Below are 21957 nucleotides of genomic sequence, written 5' to 3' on the forward strand. Positions count from 1 at the left end.
GCAGACAGCAGCAATGCATGAAGGTAAAAAGGGAGTTTCAGCAATTGTCATGGTATCAGTGAATGTGCTGAGTTGAATAACTGCCCTGGGCCTCAGGGTGGCTATCTTCTGAATCGGTGTAAGGGGTTGACTGTGAATGACTGCAAAGCTGAGTCCTGCTGTCACTGTGAATTCAAAAGACCTTCTCAGAATTAAGGGTAACTTGAAACTTTCTTCCATGTATTCCAAATTGTCTAGTCTCTTTCAGATTGGCAATATCAACTCCGCATCTGGACAGCTCACATACAGTGGGTGATGCGCTCTCCCTCCTGAGGAGCTGCCTTCCCTCTGAGCCTCTTGCCAAGTTCCCTCAGTGCTTATTTGCTGAGCAGATGCGTTTTAGCATTTGCTGTTCCAACACAAAAGTAAGACTCTGTGGGGAGTCATGCTGAGCCTTGCTTAGTGAGAAGCAGGAAGGAAGGGGTACTTTGTGTTCCCTAAAGTAAACAGCCTGGTCTTAAACAAAGCTACTAAACCATGCCTAACTGAGTTTTTAATGCAAGGAGAATAAAGATGCCTAACTACGTATGGGTTGTATCATAGACTGAATGGTCCTTTTGCTTTACAGAATTGAAGATAAATTGAAGCGGAGCATGCCCACTCTTGCTTATTCTTGTGTTGGCCAATGAGCACTGTATGGCTGGAATTTCCTACTTTGTTTATTTACTGAGAATGACATTATCCATTCCAGTTTCAAGAATTTGTTTCAGAGTTTTGTTACTTTCTACTAATTAGAAAATGAACACATGTATTATTGCATGTTTATAAAGGGTAAACAATGCCTTTTTAAAAAAATTACAATAATACTGTTTTTTTGCTGGCTGACATTTTTTACTAAAGAAAGATGCTTTAGATATTTTTTATTATAAATCATTAAACTTCTCCCATCCAAGTGCTAACCAGGCCCGACCCTGCTTAGCTTAGAATCTAAAGAACTTGAGACATGTGATCATAAACTAAAGGGGGGGATGGTGGAGGAGGGGGTGTGCAGGGTGGAGGGGAATGAAGGGGGGGAATAGAACAACTTAATGGCATAATCAATAAAATATATTTTTAAGAATCATTAAACTTCTTCTAAACCATACTAAACTTTAACTTTGATGTCTAGAGATCATAGAGGGCCCCAGATATGCTTCAGGGGGGTCACTAAACAGTTTTGACATATTGGCACAGTACTTGTTTGTTGTAGGGTGATGAGCAGAATCCTTGAACTTGACTCACTAGATTCCAGTTGTCTTTCCAAACTCGGGTGTAAGTTGTGAGAACAAAACAAGTCTCTGGACGTTGCCAATCATCTCTAGTTAAGAACCATTGTCTATCTTTTGAACTCTTATTCTATCATGGATGAATATGCAGGGGAATTTTCTAGAGGCTACATGATTTATGATCTCAAAAGAGATTATTTTGTTCACCTGAAAATGTTTAAATTTGGCTTATTTTTAAAAACAATGTGTGTAGTAGTACATAAACCATAGCATTTATCATTTTAAGTGTGACTGTAATGATATTAATCACTTTTACAATGGTGTACAACCACCACCACTCTATGTTCCCCAAATTTTTATCACTTCAAAGATAAAGTAAAAACTATAAGCAATAGCTCCCCACTCCTCCTTGCTTTCTCACCCTGAGCACCTCTTGCCTACTTGCAGCCCCATGTTCCAGATGTTGCATATAACAGGAAGCAAACATTATCGATTCTTAGACTCTGGTTTATTTCACTTAACATTCATTCATGGTTAATATGCATGAAGACATCATTGCTGTTTATGGCTGAAAATATTCCATTGTATAGTATGTTCTTCAGAAAATTAAAGGATGCTTTAAATAATAATGCATTTGTTAAATGTATGAAGAAAAGTATGGAAAGGATAAATATAAATTTAAAAATAATGTCCACCTTTGAGATGCAAGAGAAGCATGTAAACCCTTATAAGGGTTCTTGTGGCTTTATAAATATTGCTGTTTTTAAACTCTATTAAGTTCTTTTAAAAGTAAAAACAAGTTTTCTTTCCTTTATTAAGTTTATTCTTTTTTAGCTTAATTTTTTATTGATTATGCCATTACATTTGTTCTATTTCCCCCCTCCATTCCCCTCCACCCTGCACACCCCTCCCCCACCACTGCCCTCCTTTAGTTCATGACCATGTGTCTCAAGTTCTTTAGATTCTATATTTCCCCTACTATTCTTACCCTCTCCCCTATCTATTTTCTATCTACTGTCTATGCTACTTATTTTCTGTACCTTCTCCCCCCTTCTCCTTCTCCCACTCCCCTGTTGCTAACCCTTCACGTGATCTTCATTTCTATGGTTCACTCCTGCTTTAGCTGTCCTCTTAATTTGCTTTAGTTTTAGGTGTGGTTGTTGATAACCGTGAGTTTGCTGTCCTTTCACTGTTCATCTTTTTTATCTTCTTTTTCTTAGATAAAGTGCTTCTTAGATAAGACCATATTCAAGGAGTTCATCATCACCAAGCCCTTATTATATGAAATGTTAAAGGGACTTACCTAAGAAAAAGAAGATAAAAACAAGGTTTTATAATAAAGGTTTTATATAATTTCTAATAAAGTATATCTTAAACAGAAAGCAGTTTCTGTTTAGTAATTGGCAATCTAGATCACTGTTTTACAAAATGTATTGGATATCTATCTATATCTATCTACATATAAATAGATACACACACACGAATGCTGGGCAATTTCAATTTAATAGGCCCTGGGTGGTATCTAATATTCTACATTTCTAATGCATTCCCAGTGAAGTCTATACTTTCAGTTTGTAATCTATACCATGAATGCAGCAAGAATACAGATCTCACTGAAAACAACCAAACAAAAATTAGAGAGACTGAAATTAGTAGATAATGGAAATCAAACAGATACAAATATGGTTATGCATATACTGTACACCTCAGTTAAATATTAGATCATTATAAGTCATTATTTGTATATATCTTGGTACAGAACAAAAATGAGATTTTGAATTAGAGCAAAATAGGTTTATGTATTGAATCTTACATTTGTAATAATTATTTTAAAAATTATTTTGTTATTCCACTACAGCTGTCTGCTTTTACTCCCACACACAAAAATAAATGCAAGGTGGATAAAAGACTCAAATGTAAGTCATGACACCATAAAAGTCCTAGAAGAAAACATAGGCAGGAAAATCTCAGACATTCCACCCAGCAGTATTTCACTGATATGTCTCCTAGAGGACCGGACACAACGGAAAGAATAAACAAATGGGACCTCGTCAAATTAAAAAGCTCCTGCATGGCTAAAGAAAACGGGATTAAAATGAAAAGAGAAGAAGCTGTATGAGAAAACATATTTTCCAAGGATACCTCAGACAAGGGTTTGATTTCCAAAATATATAAAGAACTCACACAACTCCACTTCAGAAAGACAAACAACCCAATTGAAAAATGGGCAAAAGACGTGATCAGACACTTCTCTAAGGAGGTCATACAGAGAGTCCAGAGACATATGAAAAGATACTCAGAATCTTACATTTTTATTTGTGAAAGCTTTGTAAAATTATGTTACACTACCTTTGCCTCACCTATATAATATGGAAGGTAACACCTACCTTTAGAAAGATTATAACAATTAAGTATGATAATTTTTATAAAGTACTTACCATATTCTTAACACTTGGCATTGAAGTTTGATAAATGACACTAATTATATTAAGAATTTGTGATATTGTGCTGCCATTTACTTTAAATTTTCTATTACATTTTATAAAATAATAATTTTACATTTATTTTATAAGAAAACAGAGCCTATTCATTTATGTTGTATAAATCCCTTTTTCAATTCTACAAGTTGAAATCTTGTAGAGAGATTTAGGATTTGGTCCTTGGTTTCTAATTTGTCTGACAGTGAAGTCAACATCAAATATCAAGTAAAGGAATTGGAGAGGAATGTTTTTAATAATTGTATAAATAAATTTCCTAAAGTGTTTTCAACACTATCAAGTGGATTATGTTGAATATAACCCGTCTTACCATGCACCATTAAGATACACACAGATTTCAGATCCCATGGTTTTGTCCAATAACTCTAGTCTCTAATAATGTGGTTCGTAGTTCACTACCACGATGTAGTATTTGTCATCAGTTACACAATGTGCAAACTTTGTTCTTTCAGTCAGTCTACAAAGGAATCACCAACTACATAAACCATAGGTGTGCATCCTGGTCAATAACAAACTACATCACTTATTTCAAAGTCTGTCAAAGATTGCTCCCTGAGCAGTTATTCTATTTACACACAAAAAATATGTTGTTTTATTGATTCCTTATCTCACATATAATTCCATCCTTATCATGTTATAAAATGGATATTTCAAGTCATAATTAACAAAGTTAAAAGTGTGACAGAGGAATGAAAAGTGGTAACATTGGAAAAGAAAGTAAAAATAAAACATAAATAGAGTTATAATGAAAATACCTGACCTTGAACATGTTGATAAACCTGCCTTTCTGGAAACTCTAAGGAAACAAGGCAAAAATGAACTTACTAAACTAAATAAGAAAAGTAATTGTAAAAATAACAAAAAAAAGGATGTCCTAGAAAAAGTAACACTAGCAAAATACTTCACAGAAAAGTTCAAAACAACTGTCAGATATATTTCTAACAGCTGAAAGTACAAAGAATTAAATGTGGGTGGCCAATCCGAATTTAGAAAGGAGTAAGACAATCGGCTCTTCATTTGAACAAATGACCTCCATGTTGAATGTTATAAGTTAAACACAGGCGAACATTGTTCAAACTGTTCTTGATAAGTATTTTTAAAGAAACAAAAATGCTTTAATGTTTTAAGTAACTATAACAAATAAATGTATTTTTTCATTTTTCTTAACACTCATAACAAACATTAAAATATTTTTATCTGTTGACAATTTTATGGATCAGAAAACAATCATGATCTTTGCACTAATTAATAAATTAAATTTCAGTTATTTAGTTTTCTGTCATGTTTACATTCCCACACCACTCTGAAAAATAACTGCCTTAGATCAACACTGAAGATTATACTTTGCGCCAAACTGCTTGTTTCTGTTTTTATATGCTTTATTATGTATGAATATTTTAAATGATAACAACATCACAAACTTAGATATACAGCAACATTTCAAAACTTCAAATAATACAATGACTATTTTTCTAAATTTTGTTTTTTTAATTTTTATTCGTGTTCATCTATTTTGTTCTAACCATTGATACTAAAGTGGTGCCAGTTCTAAGAGAATTTAAGTAGTTTTCTAGTGTAATTTGTATAGCTTAAGTAATGTTCACAGATGTTTAATTAGCTTTTGCAGAATCACAAATTTGTTAAAAATATTAGAGATTTGCTTTTAAATCCCTTAGAAAACCAAAATACAAAGTTAGAGACCTTGAAATGGTCTGAAAATTGATAAAAAAACAAACAAACAGAAACCAAAGCTGTACAAAATGAACATATGTTTGAAGCCCATTACACACATCTAATTGTGTGCATTTGTCAAATTACTTTAAGAGATGATGGCGCATTTTGTAAGAAAAACATCTAGAAATTCTTGTGTGGACACTTTAGAGAAAAATAAAACATGACCCAAGATGACAAGTAACCAAGCATGCATTGTTGTAAGAATTGCCCTAACATTCCATGTGCTTTTAACTTCCCTCATTGATACCCCCAATAAATTCTTCATAGCTATTACTACTAACACTCATTTGTCTTTCAGATAATGAGCTTACTCTTTCTGCTAGTAAGTGTGATTTTAAAATAGGTATAATAGTTGTATTCAGATATAATACATATACCATAAAATTCAGATATAATCCAGATACCATAAAATTCACCCATTTAATAATATGTAGGTAGTTTCTACTTTGGAGATATTACAAATAATGTTGTTATAAACATCTACGTCTATGCTGTTGTGTGAATTTACATCTTTCTCTCTTTGGGGTATACACCTGGAATAACAGTAACCGTAGCTTTGAACTTTGGAAAAACTGTCAATCAGTTTTCCAAGCAAGGTCCACCACTTTATTTGCAGTAGTATGTGTGAGTTACAATTTCTCTGGGTTCTCACAATCTTTTGTAAAAAGTTATTTAAAAAAATGAATAGCCATCCTAGTGAATATTGAGCTCACACTCATTGAACCCATGATTTAGATATTGACATACTGACTAACAATTTTGATCACTTTAATGTGCTTTATTGGTCACTTGTGTGGTTTTTTTTTCAGAAATGCTTATTTAGATCCTTTGCTCAATTTTGTATTTGTTTATTTATCTTCATCTTCATAAATATTTATGCCATTTGTAGGTTGGCTTTTCACTATTTTGTTAGTATCTTTTAAATGGCAATTATTTTTCTTTTAATGCTTGTGGTTTTGGTGTTATATTTAAGAAAGCATTACTAACTCAAGGTTACACACATTTAATCATATTTTATTCTAAAGGTTTACGCCTATACATTTAGGGCTATAATCCATTCCCATTTATAATATGTATAGCATGAAGAAAGCATCTTGTTTCTCAAGTTTATTTAATGTGGATATTGATTTAATGTAAATATCCAATTTTCCTGGCATTACTTGTTGAAGAAAACTATTAATCCCTTTCCTCTAATTTTTTGTTATCCTTTTCAAAAATGAATTGAATTTGAATTTAAACACACAATGCAATATATAGGTGATGTATTATTGAACCGTACGTTGAAACCTACATAATTTTATTAACCAATGCCAATCAATAAATTTAATTTAAAAAGTCAATTGGTAATAAATAGGAAGTTTATTTCTGGATTACCAGTGGTATTCTACTAATCTCTATGACTATACTTAAACTAGTATCTTGTTATATTTATTGCAGTCTGGAGTAAGATTTGATATCGGGAAGTGAGAGTATCCCAACTTTGTTCTCTTTTATATATTACCTTTGTCTAATCAAGATTTTTTAATATTAATATTTTGCAATTTTAAGGTCACAATAGCATTAAACTAGAAATCAATCACAGTAACAAAAATAAAACTCAAAACATTAAACACATGGAGGCTAGGTAGCATGTTACTAAACAATGAATGGATTACTAGTGAGATCAAAAAAATAAATGAAAAGCAACCTAGACACCAATGAAAATGTACACACAATAACCCAAAATTTATGTGTACAACAAAAGTGGTCATGAGAGGGAAGCTCAGAGCATGACAGGCATACCACAAGAAGCAAGAGAAATCTCAAACAATCTGACCTTGCAACTGAAAGAGCTAGAGAAAGAACAACAGAGTCTAAAGTAAATGAAAGGATGGAAATAATAAAGATCACAACAGAGATAAATGACATAGACTAAAAAATGAAATAAAATAAACTATACAAATGATCAATGAAACCAAGAGCTGGTTCTTTGAATAGACAAACATGATTGACAAAACTTTAATCAGACTTATCAAGAAAAAAGAGAGAGGACACAAATACATAAAATCAGAAATGAAAGAGAAGTAACAACTGACAACACAAAAATACAAAAGACTCTAAGAAAATACTATGAACAACTATATGCCAAAAAATTGGAAAATCTGTATGAAATGAATAAATAAGAAAGAATCAGAACATCTGAATAGACTGATTACAACTAGTGAAATTGAAGTAGTAATGAAAAAGTTAAAAACTCCCAGTAAACACAAGTCCTAGAGTACACTGTTTCACAGGCAAATTTTACCAAACTTTCAAAGAAAAAATAACACTTGTCATTCTCAGACTATTCTGAAACACTCAAGAGGGGGGAAGAAATGCTCTCTTTATGGCCCCAGTATTGTCATCCTCATTCCAAAACCAGATAAAGGCACAACAAAGAAAAGTATAGGCCAATATCCCTGATGAACATAGATGCTAAAATCCTCAACAAAATACTAGCAAACTGAATCCAACAATACATCAAGAGTATCATACACCGTAATCTAGTGGAATTTATTTCAGGGATGCAAGGTTGATACATTTTCAAATCAATAAATGTGATAACTCACATAAGCAAAATGAAAGATAAAAATCACATTATCATAGCAGTCGATGCAGAAAAGGCTTTTGATAAAATCTGGCACTGCTTTATAATAAAAAGTCTTCATGTTATTTTATTTCCAGGGCACTCCTTTTCTTCAGTCCTTTGGGATTTATCTATTTATATTTGCTTTGGTGGAGGTTGTGAGGCAGCACCTACAGGTCTAAATTGGGTGGAGGCGTTCAGTCCTCCTGGACTTCACAACACAAGTTCCTGGCTACCTTGCTATGAATGGCACAACTCGAGCAGCAATGTGATTTCATCTAAAGTTTAGGAAGCACAGAGACGTGGGTGATCCTTGTTTTGGTGATGTTCCTGATGGGTGTGCTGCTCCACACACTCTGAGCACAGGGTACTGGGAAAGGGAAGCAAAAATGTATTCTTCAGTGATTGCATATAATTATGAGAAATATCCCTCATAACTTTACTCTTGTAACTTTGCATTCTGCCTACAATGTATTACTGGTTACAGGGACAAATCTTCATCTATGGGCTCTTGGTTTCAAGTATGTATCACCTGCTACAGAAATGTACCTCTTTCCTCACAAATTGTTTTTTTTTCTCTCATGACTTATTCTTTGGTAACTCATTCAATAATTTTCGGAGCCAAGTAACTCTGAGCGACAGAATAAATGGTATACCAGAGATTTCATGGGATTTATTATGTAGTATAGGATGTGTGAACTATCCCTGTGTACAGAAAGAATATTTTTAAAAGATGCCAAGCAATGAACACTCTACAAGTTATTAAATGATGTTCAGCAGAGAAAGCAAATATACACATAAAATTTGTATTTATCATGTAGGGAGAAATTTTCATCTCCAACCAACCTCAGAATGAATGATGTAGATTCTTACAAACCTGCTTGCCTGCTAGTAGGTCTTCCAGGGTATTATGATATTAAAGGGCTCAGATTGGCCTTTGGTACCATCATACAGCCTTCTCAGTAGTGAAAGTAGCCAGACTGGCCTTGGTGCAAAAAATTCCATGTTTCTAAATCAGTATTTAGCATCATTCTCTGCCACCATGGACAATTTGCATGTGAATTCATTAAGCAAGCATAGAGATGGCTGAATCTTCTGGCTGACACCTGGAACATTGTACCACACAATGGTTTACCTCCCTCCTTAGACTGATACTTTCTGGTGGTCATTTATGAGAGACAGAAGTACCTTCACATTCTGACCCATCCTGAGAGGGCCATCCGTGTTCCTTCCCCTTGTCACTAAAGTTGCAGTCTTGTTTTTTCTGAGTCCCTAGCTGGTGAGTCAGTCCATGCAAAGAATCTGTAGATTTTAACTTAAGTCCCTAGTTGTCTTTCCACACCAAGTAGAAATGCAGATATTAACCAGGCTGTCTATCTATGGAGAAAATTTATCATTTTTAAAGATATTAAAAATAAATATAAAATCTTGGCGAGTTAGAGTTTAATTAGTAGAGTGAAATTCATTGTTTAAATAATTACTTAAGTAAAGAATAAGCATATGCGATAAGCCTAACTTATTTCTAAAAGAATAGAGGAAAATCACAAATAAAGGGGAAAATAAATACAAAAGTAAACAGAGTACACTTATTGAAAATATTTGCAAATGATACCTTGTCTACAAAATTAAAGTGAATCAATAAAAAACGTAGAGCTGATGAAAAAACTCAGCAATTAGCCTTCATAAAAAAATGAATACATATGAGTGGAAATACATCCACCTGAGGAAACAAAGCTCGTTTACACACCGACAGTTTAGTGTGCTGCTTAAATGCATGGCTTTGGAGGGACAGAGCCTGAGTTCATTCTCAGCACTGACACTTCGTATCATGTGTCACTTCATTTTAAAAGAGAAAATATTAAAATGAATATAAATCTCAAAAACTTCAGGATGAAACACATGGTAAAGTATTTTAAAATTATATATAGTAGTATTTATTTACTATAGATTCACAAAGAACAAACAAGACGTCATTAAGAAACAAAATAATTTAATATATATTTTGACCCATTCATGTTAATACTGTAGTATGCCAATTATCCTTAAATTTGTAAGTGCTTTTAATACAATTCCACTCAAAAATTATTTACTTTTTCTTTCTTAGTTTCCCTAAAAATTAGATAAGTAAATGAATATTTATAGCCTGGAAAAATAAAATTATTTTTACAGATAAATTGAGCAACAGCTAGATTAAATAATATTAAAGAGATAAATTATACATAGACAATCTGACATCTATATGCTATGAAATATATGATACAGTAGATAAAGTGTTACTATAAAAATATCTGTAAAGTTAAATTTTAAGAGATGAAAAGATTTTATTATATAAAATAATAAAATATATTTTAGTACTAATAGATTTTACTAAACAAATTTCAAAGATTATTTACATCAAGTAACTATAATCTTATAAGTAAAAAATATAAAGGTAAAAAGTAACCTGGAAAACTATTTGAATCATATAAATCTCCTGAACAAATAAAGTAATTAACATGGAAACGGTATTTCACAACAGTGTAAACACTGGCAGAATAACTAAAATAAGACGAACAATATAATACAGGCCACTCAGTACAGAAAAGAATTGTAGTAAACTAAAAAACATAGGCATATTTGTTGATAACATTACTACACAAAAGAATACAAACAAGCATGAGGTTTTAGTGAATATCATCTTTGAATTGTAGATTTACATTGTTAAATTTCCAATCTACAAATATATAAATATGTGTATGTTAGACTTAATTTGGCATGTTCCTAAAGGCATTTCATCATTATAAATCAAATGGTTAAATATTTTACAAATCATTTAAATATCCATAAATTTATTCTAAGAATTTATAAAGAGTATGAGCAGATATTTGGTTAATAGACTATTCAGCACATAATTTTAAAAATATTGCAAAACAGGTGTCACCAAATGCTATGAAGATCACGCAGTTTAGATTAGAAAATATTTATTAGAAAAGTATGCAGGTAAATTATAATACATAGTAAAACACACCTTTATGAACATCCTTTACATTTAATGTGAAATTTAAATTCCTTACAATGTGTTTATATATAATCTGATAACAAAAATATACACATATACACAAACCTAATATTGATACACATATATTAATGTGTACACAAATATATGTATGTATACATTTGCAAGTAAATAAGCATAAAGATATTTATAAATATATAGAACTTTGTAAAGAGGAAAATACATTAATTAGCTATCTCAGAAATTAATTAGTATTGCTTCTCAGCCTTTTGACTAAGATCAAGTGTAGAAATCAATTAGTAAAATTAAACTATTTATATCCAACACTTTATGAAAAAGAAGCAAGAATATATTTAAATTTTCCCCATGTTAAAAATTAAAATTAGGGAAAAAGCTATAACCCTAAAGATTCTGGAATATAAAATCAGATGTCATTGAGGTATTGACAAAGGAATGGAAATACATATATCAAATGCATATTGGTGTGAAATATATCTATACTTGCTGTATTTGTAAAATTTTCCCCAGTGAATATGAAATGCTTTAATTAAATAGACACAATACAGTCTGTGCTATTATGAAAGAAATCTGCCAGTTGTATCAAAAACTGTCACCTGGAGCTAGATCTTCTAATCAGATTCCGATATTCTTTAACAAGAAATAAAAGTAAATGCATTAAGTATTTTACTCAAGAATTTGGAGAATAAAACTAAAGAAACTGATATCCAATAGATATACAGAGATTTATACACAACCTAAATTTCATCCCTTAGTTCATTATTTTTATAATCAAGATTTTGGAACAATATAAATATCCAAATTAAGTAATTTTATTTAAATAATTAGAAAGAAAATAATATTATACTATTACAATAGAATCTATTGCAAATGGTATTAAAATATTGAATGATTTATGGAAATATTGCTATTGTATTATATAAAAAGCTATCTATAATATAAATCATGGTATATTTTAAAATAATGTCTTTTTTGTGTATATACTTTAGTATAGTTAGAAATATATCAAATTTGGTTACTTTCTGTTGCAAGAATGCATATGATGCTTATTTTCAGTACAATGTTGTAATCACTTTATAGCTTTAATTTGTTACCGTTGTATAAAAGACTTTATGACAAGATAACTGAATAGTGACCAAAGAGATTTGGTTATGTCAAGGAGCCAAATGACCAATGGCAACTGACACCCACATCAGGACTACAGAATTTATGTAGCACATACAGGAAAATTCAGATGGTTAGTGAAAAGTCATTATATTTGTTACCAGAAAATATCTATGTTACCGGAAAATAATGTCAAATGAACATCATTTTAACACTAAGGTGGAGCAATGAAGAAAGAGTTGACTTTGTCTAAGGACTGCTCCTACTTACAGTTAGAGTAAAATTTCCCAGCAACTGAATGTAAAGCAGATGTAATACAGATTATATACAACTGTAAAATCAACAAATAAGACTTCACAGTGTTTTCTTAAATAAGAAATATAAAATTCCAAATACATAATAACATTTGCATGAACTCATTGTTTTACTGAGACTAATTGAAAAAGCAATGCTCTTTGTTAACAGTAGTCTTTGTGGATGAATGAAGCCTCCAGACACTAGCACCAACTAGTAGCTTGTAATAGTGAGTACTCACTGAGCACCAGTCACAGTGCAAACATTGTGCATAGAGTAATTAATTCATTACCCATAGTTCCTCGGAGTTAAGCGCCATTTTCATTCTTATTTTACAATTGAAGATGCCCAGAGAAAGGTTAAGAAATTTGCTCAGATTTCACAAGTAGTAAATGGTAGTCCAGGATTTGACCAACAGGTGATTCTTCTTCTTCTTTTTATTGTTGATCAAGGATAATTACCTCCATTCCCCCCACCACCTCCCACCCTCCAGCCTGCCCCCCTTTGGCTTTGTCCATGTGTCCTTTAAGAGGTGCTGCTTCTAAAGTATTTTTTTACTATATAAAGTTTTGTGGTAAATAAAATATGTGCAAACGAAGCTTATAATATCACATTGACTAACATAGGCACAATGCATCTTTTCCTAATCTGCAATGGTGGGATTTTTATTTGATTTGTAAAGCTCCCTATATAAAACTTAAAAAAAAAACAATAGTTTCTGTCTAAAATCTTATCTTTAAAATTCACACTGTCATTCTTACTTATGTTCTTTTATTTAAGTAGAAATTAAATGAGTAAAATTTAAGTTCTACCTTCTCATTAAATAAAGCCAAACTGTAATTCTAAAACAAGGAATCTGCCAAAAATGTGTTAAAATCTTAATCGCTCCTGCATTTCAGGACTCCCACTAAAAAAAATATAAAGAAAAAGGAATCTTCTCAAAACCATTCCATTGCATAAAAGCACTTTCAGAGAAGGAACACTGACTGGTCACAGAGACATCGGAATGTGCCCCTCAGACGACATTAGAAAAAAAATGATGCATTCTCTAAGTTCAGAATAAGTTCAGATAAATGAATGCCTGTCATTGAAGAGCTTCCTAGTGTCAGGCCTGGCTGTTCTGGGGACTGTGCAAGGGGATCAAGCTGTGCTACACATTGGGAGCCCTGCCAATGAATGACATTTCCTGAGAACACAGGCAGAATTTTAAGAAGTTGCCTTGTCCTTCCTAAACAGTTGGGTTAAAGGGTATTTAAAAAGAAAAAGACACAGTCAACCTGCTGGGGATACTAGAGGGAAGAGCCAACAAATCTTTAAACTTAATTGAGCTGAAAATAAGCTATATGCCCAGAAGTAAGAAATTTCCAGATTTTTTGTCTTACTTTCTTTTATTTGAAATAAATCTGAGTATTCTAGCTTTGAAAATGTGTATTTTAGAAAAGCATGTGAGTAAATATTTAGACGCAAAAGTAGCCGATTAGATGTGGTCTTGCTGTCACCAAAATATACAGAAATGCAGTAGAGTCCGCATGCTGTTTTAAAACCACCAAAAATTTTATTAATGTTTTAATTATGCAATTGATATTATGATTAAGTAGTATAAAGAAATGAACAAAAATAGGATTAGAAATGCAAAACTAATAATTTTATCACTGATAATATCTGAGAGCTTACTATTTGAAAGTACATGTTTTATTTTAAAATATTAATTACAATTAACTTGGATACATCTTTCAAAGAAACAAATAGTAAAATCAGTTGGACATTTAGAAAATACAAAAATTTCCATTAACAAACATAAAATGTTATATAAAGTGCTCATATTTGCATAACACATGAAGAAATGAAATGACTTTTTATTCTTGGTGCAATTTTCACTACAAAGACTTTGAATTTAGAACCCGCTTTTAATGGACATTCAACTCAGTATAATAATTATCATTTTCAAAATAATTTGTCAATTATTTTGTCATTTCTGTGGTTATACTGTGTTTAGGTAAAAAAAATCACCTTAAAGAATTACGTATATGAGCAATCACTTTGTCATTCATAATTTGTTGCTTGAAAACTACATTATTAAACTATTAACCATAATTAGGTTTTGCAGTTTAGAGAAAGGCCAATTTAAGAATTGTCCACTGATCATTAGGGATCTAGAGTACATCTTGCCGCAGGATCAGAACTAAGTAAGATCCAAGGACTTCAACTTCAAATATGAATATATACAATTTGCATATTAGGGTTCCTGTTACATATATTCTAGAGATAGGGAGGATGGATGGCTTCTTGGAAGGATGGAGGGGAATTCTCCAAATTAATCTCATTCAGAAAAAATGAGCAATATAAACATACATACATGAACACATTGAATCCTCAGGTTAAGAACTCTCTTCATTGCCAACTCTTGTCTTTCCAATGTTGCTTTGTGAGTCTAGGAACTCTGCCCATTCTCCTGAGTCGAAAGTCCTCTAGTAACTTTTTGAAAATTGGAGTTCCATTTTTGCCAGCTGACACATTTAAAACTCATTATATACCTGAAGCTTGAAAGTGGTGGCAATAAATATTTTTAAAAAGCTTTTCAAAAGAGTTAAATTCTGATACCCAGCCCTTATCCCCTCTATACTCTCCCACTCCCTTACTTCTCATGATGGGTAAGGAAATGGGGAATTTGCTCATTTATGTCACAACCTTGCCTGTCAGTCAACAGGAATAGCAACTTTCTGTTAGCTAGCCTTTCTTCTAGAGACAGAATCAGTAGTAGTGGTAGAGATAAAAAAATTATTTAGAGGAATGCTGATGGGAAAAATATAAGCCACAAATTGATTCATGTGCAGTATTGAGAAGAAGTTTGATTTTTTAAAGTAGTTGTAGAGGGAAAAGAATTATTCATGTCAGATGTTTAGTCAGGCCAAACATGTGGGGGCCATTAGTAAATGCTTATAATGATCTTATTGTTTATTTTATCCACAGTAGCTAGTTTCTTAGACATTTACATGTTTTGAAAATTACTCCCTTTGATTCAAAATGGAAAGGAAACAATCTCTACCATATTTTACAAATTGTTATTGCTTTTTACTGTCAAGATTACTAGTGCAGCACCCAATGACATAATGCATTTAAGTGTCAGGAAAAAATGACTTGGTCTTAGAAGTGATGAAGTTGATTCTCCAATACCATTTGTTTAATGCATCCCTTGCAAGCTATTCTTTAAGTTAAATCCTGTTCCAGGTACACAGAATACATTTATAACAGCTGTCTTCTACTGCTTTTAAGGAAGTAGACTTTCAGTTTCATCTAGCAACCCTGGAAGCATTTTCATCTCAGGCTTCCAACTTGTAGCTCTTGCTATTAATCAGCTCCATGACTTCACCAAACAAAAATAGATTTGTCCTTTCTAGACATTTTCATCTTGTGCTTGTCACTATATCAGAATTTTTAGCTGGAGACAGGAAAAATATTTTAACATAGTGGCTATGTTTCATGTATGATTAGAGAAAATGTCTAGTTCCCAGCTATACTAATTCTGTGCCAAAGCTGCACCGGTGGACTATTACCATGTGAAGTCTAGTAGCACGTGTGTGCATGCATAATATTTTATGTAAATATATGTATGTTTGAACCCATAAGTACACATGCACATAACTGCATGAACATGTGGACACATGTGAAAAGTACCCTCTGAGAACAAAGGACAGAAATATGAGCTATTTCATTTCATTTGTTCATTTAGGTATGATATATAGATATACATGTGTATGTAAATATAAATATATATGAAAGACAATACTATTAACAGTATACCAAGATAGTAGGCAAACATCATTACTGTCTCTGGTAAAACATGATGTATGTATCTACACATGCACATACATTACAAACTACTTGTATTACTGTGCATTTGTATTAAGCCATTCTGTTTTCAACTGGTTCTTTTGAGATCAGTGATATGTATGTGCTGGGTTGAAAGTTCACAAAAGTATAACTCATGACCTGCTATAGCTGAGTTCATGTTTGTAATAAATTTGGTAGTTACATTACCTAATTTAATATTCTTCAAATTATAGCAGTTCAATAATGCCAGATATTTGAAAATATTTATACCTATATATTATGTAGGTAAATAATATTACAAGCTGTTTAGGCTTCTATTAAGTATAGTTTGATATATGTATAAAATAAATCTCTGCCTGTAAAAACAAAATAAATAGGGCACTAAACTAAAAACACATTTCCTAAATAGATTCTACAGCTTTTTTTCAATGCAGTATTTTATTTCACGTCATTTTGCTTTTCATGTTAGTTTACTAAGGGATAAAACTGGCATTAAATATCTTTTTTTTAATTCAAAGAAATAAGAGCATCTATTTGAAACTTTTTCTGTGAAGGATTAATTGGAAAAATTGGGATTCAACAACTGGTTCTAAAAGAGAAAGATCATTGGGGTCATTAAGAAAAAAAAGGGAGAGGTTGTGTGATCAATATAACAAGTTTTAAAAATCTCTCAGTCTTATTGTTTATCTTCTTTCTGTAAGTGATAAAAGAAAAGGTGTATAGGAGTAAAATAATTGTATACTGGTTTGCAGGACATTAATGCAACCCGGCAGTCAAGGAGAGTGAATTGGAATGCACATGCTTGAACAATGATGACTTCACTTTATTTGTTAGTGGGGACAGGAGCTGCTGTTGAGTGAGCATGGGTACTGTGTGGCCATCACATTCAAAAGGATTGAGTGAGTAGGGCAATTAATCTGCATCAAATTTTATGACAAACTTGAACATTCCTCCGCAGAAACTATTTAAATGATTCGGAAGGCTCTCAGAGACAATGCAACAAGTACAATGCAAATAAAATTGTGGCACACATGCTTCCAGCATCTGTTGGAAGTGACCCATGTTCTGCAAGGCCTGCAACAAGCAGAACACCTGAGAATGTTGAATGCACACAGGCTGCACTCAAAAAAGATCAACCACTGACAATGGCAGAAATACGGAGTTCATCAGAAGCACTGCCTGCTTGACTGTGGTTGGTAGGCTAATGATGTGAGTGTAATAATGTAGTTTTAATTTGAACACCTCATGTAAAATATCATGTGGTGTGCTTGAGTGTGATACTGTTACGTTACAGAATTACATGCTTAGGATTTTGTAATAAAATATTTTGTAATAAAAAGAGACATTATTTGTGCTAGACCTTGTAGAAGTCAACCCGAGGATTCCCAAAACTACGGCATCTGAGATTTTTGTTGTAGGCTCTTGGCATGATATGTGGCAAAATTCACTCTGTGGCATCTGCTCCCAGAACAGAAGGAACACATCCTGCTGCAGTTGCTAATAACGTCATTCAAACCACTACCAATGGAACAGATTTCCTCAAGAAGATTTTAAGCAGAGATAATCATGGCTGTACAGCTACAATCTGGAAACTAAGGCCCAGTCATCTCAATGGAAATTACATGGCTCTCCAGGCCTAAAAAAGGCTCAGCAAAGTTGCAGCAAGATCAAGACCACATTAACTGTGCTTTTTTAATGGAAAAGTGTTGTCCATCATGAGTATGCCCCTCAGGCGAAACATTTAATAAGGAGCACTGCCTAAGATGCAGCTATGGGGAAATGGCCACAGCTGTGGGGAAATGCTGATTGGCAGCTTCATCCTGACAACACAAACACTCACATATCATGTCTCCTGCAGAGACTGTTGGCAAAACATCAAATCATGCAGGAGACTCAGTCCCCCTACAGTCCGGATTTGGCACCCTGCAACTTCTGCCTTTTCCCAAAACTAAAATCACCTTTGAGAAGGTATAGATTTCAGACCACCGATGAGATTCAGGAAAATACAACAGGGCAGCTGATGGCAATTCCAAAAAAAGAATTTTGCAGAGTGTTTTGAACAGTGGAAGACATGCTAGGAGAACTGTGTGAGGTTATAAGGTGCCTTCTTGAAGCAGACTGTGGCATCATTGTCCTATGTACAATATTTCTCATCTCTTGTGCTCTCAATAAATATCTATATTTTTCATAGTGTGTGGCTGGATACATTCTGGACAGAACTCATATATTTAAGTTGTAATCAGTTTTAGTAATGAGTCTTAAATACTTTTTCAGATAAGTCATCTTCATATATCTGTGTATGGCCAATTCTATCACTGAATCTAATTATTTTCCACCTGTATTTTAAACATGTACACATATGCACACATAATATATTGTGTATATAGACATGTTACCCATGTATCCATGTGTATTACGTGCATAATATATTATGCACATAGACATTTTGGTGCCCATATAAGCATCTCTATAATACAAGCAGGTATATGTGCTCATTATACATATTATATATTCAGATATATATAAAATAAATAATTGAGTGAATAGAAACTACAATTTCTCTCATCTTACAGTTACTTTGAAGTACTCAGGAAATAATTAAGCAAGTCAAATGTGTACCCATGCATTTAAATAATGACTAACATCCAATGTTTATTCAAATCCAATAAAGAGCTCTGATTTCAAATTAATAATCTTTTTATTATATCTGCTTGACCTCTAAAATACCCTCAACCATATTGTATTTGAGGCTGCAAGTAAAATAGCTTCTCAATTATTTGTAGAAGAACGAATGGTAAATGCGTGGTTGAGTTTATGGGTGATTGCTGGATGCAAGAAATCACTTTTGTTCCATCATCTCCTGAAGAATTTATTAACACGCTATGACTCCTGTGACCATCTGTATACTTTGTATTTTGTCTTCTCTCGAGGTCTCTGAAGCTAGTAGTCTCCTTTATCTTGATGTGTTTTCTTGGCCTGGCACAGTGTTATACACCAAGTAAGACAGCAATAACTTGTCTGTTCCGTCCATGGTGCTTTCAAATTTGAAAGCTACATGAGCTGCAGATTGGCATTGATTTAATAGGACCACTAAGCCAACTCTGTAAAACGAGTGGTTTTTTCAGTCACTATTTTTCCAGTTTCTTTGATCTCTACTTTGTAAATGATCCTGTTTTACTTCACCATTCCTTCTTCCCCTTTCTGGGAAGTGTACATCTGCTACTGACATCTGTCTTCTGTCTCCCTTTGTAAATTATGAAGTGATGCCAGCTTCTTTTATGAGCAAATTACCCTTAGAAACATTTAGAGGTTATAATGATTCTTTGATTTTCTTTGATTCTTTATGAATTTGCAAAATGACTCGATGCTTATATTAGCTTTGTTTGTCTTTTCTTTTTCCATATTTAATATTTATAGTTGGCAGGCACAGATGGTGTACTTTGTTATGTCCTGAGATGTTGCTATTTTTTTCATTCCTTAATTACAGTAATGTCAGTCTGTAATATCCCCAGCCTCCATCTCTAGTTGACATTGTAGATTTCACATTTGTCATATTATTCATTGAACTGTGTTTGACACTGTGAAATATACAATAAACTTTTCCTAACCTTGTGGCTTTTTCATGTTTGCTACATTGACCATTTGCCTTTGCTGTTAAGTGATCCTCTTAGTTTACCATATTTTTAGAGTTGTGCACGTATTTTAGATATTGATACTCCTATATACAGGATAATGAATGTGAAAAAGAAAATAATATAAGTTTCATGGTAGTAGCCACAGGCATTGTAGAAAAGTGAACAAACTTTTCCTGTATCTCTACAAGTGCCATTCTTAAGAGTTGATAGAGAAAAAGTACATACCTTTGTTTCGATTTTACAAAGTCTGTATCTTTTAAACATACATTTTATAGAACTGTATATTAATAGGCCTATTTCATATAATTTAAAGTACACTGGTTTGTTCTCATAAACTTACTTAGTTTTCATTAATTCATTTTGTTCCAGGTCACCTTTATGCCCAACAGTCGGTGGCACATTATTACAAATAATTTTTTTCAGAAACTTCAATAAATGCATAAGGACCTTACATGCCAGTCTCTTAAGGTCTTACTTTTGAGTTACATTCTAGACTTCTACAATAATTTTTCATTTTCTAACTTCATTTAAATGTAAGAAATGCTACTTTAGTGAGTATAACACAGTCATTTTTCTAATCAATTTAAATTTTTCATATCAAGAACTACAAAACCATGTACTTCCTTCATTTAAATAGATCTAAAAATCATATTTGAGCATTCTTTCAAAAATTCTCAGAGAGGCAGACCTAGAAATAGAAGTCTCCTGTTCATTTAACAGGCCTGCTCTGGGCAAGGGAATCGGTACTTTGCCCTTGGATTTAACATCAAACAAGATTACATAGATTTCACAGCTACTATACCTGACAGTGTCAGCCACCTTTTAAAAAGACATTTGTAGCATCACTAGAGACTGCTTTTCTCATAGCTCAATGAAAGCCCTAGACACATATCAAAGGTGTCCTGTGACCTTTTGTCTTTGGTTTACTTTATCTATTTTTTTAAACTTCAACATAGGATATACAACATTCTGAAATTATTATGTTAGACAAATGGCTTGAATGATAAAATAGTTCTAAATAGGCATCCTAGTTTATTATTTAATTTGGAATACGTGAAGAGACAATACATTTTTATTAACAGTGTTCATATGAACAACATACACTTATTGAAGACTTACCCTACACTAGGCAAAGAATGACAAACAGCAGCCTAGTAGTGATGTTCTAACAAATATGTGTGCACATGTGCACACATTAGTTTTGTTGTCTACCTTATATTTACACACACATTTAAGGCATTTCCGATTAAAGAAAAGACTTGGGAATGTCCAAAAAAGTAGACTTAATAAAAACAGGACAGCATTTTATAAAATAACTGGTAAGTACTCTTCCTCATGCTTCCTTGTCACGTATCCCTACCTCGTCCCCACTGCTCCATACACCAGTCAGACGCCAAGGGAAAATATACTTTTGCCCTTGATATTGTCACTTAATTTATTATCATGTAATATTGAAAAGTTTTAAAGCTACTGGTGAATTATGCACAAAGAGATGTTCATTTTCAGGAGGCTTTTTGTGGGTGTGCCAAACCACACCCCCTTTTCTAGGATGCACAGGTCTTCTTTTTGGGTGTCACTGTCTGCAGCTGCACTGGAGCCACCGGGTAGCTTAGGCGGGGTGTCCAGCTTCTGAGGACCAGTTCCATCTCTGAATGTCACACTATCATTGTACCACATAAACAGAAACTACCCGCTTGTAGTCAAAAGAGAGCTTTCAATGCCACATTCTCATTTGTTTTGAATCATTTCTCTCTTTGGGTAGGATGTGTGCTCTTCTTGCACAGGAGAAAGCAAATGTTTCAGAAACCATTTTAAAACACTGGTTCATTTTACTGTTTTTTTCCCAGATAGTAACACAGTAGAGGCTTATGCCAAGTATATGTATTCTCAAAACACTTGTACTTCTCGACACTCAAGACTTACTGTGCATTCATATGCTGTGCAGAAAAGTGAAATCTATGGCACACTTTCCCCCAACCAAGCTCTATCAGATTTGCAT

This window comes from Artibeus jamaicensis, unplaced genomic scaffold (genome assembly GCF_021234435.1).
Source record: "Artibeus jamaicensis isolate MK-2021 breed Jamaican fruit bat unplaced genomic scaffold, CSHL_Jam_final contig_76, whole genome shotgun sequence".
In the NCBI taxonomy this organism is placed as follows: Eukaryota; Metazoa; Chordata; class Mammalia; order Chiroptera; family Phyllostomidae; genus Artibeus; species Artibeus jamaicensis.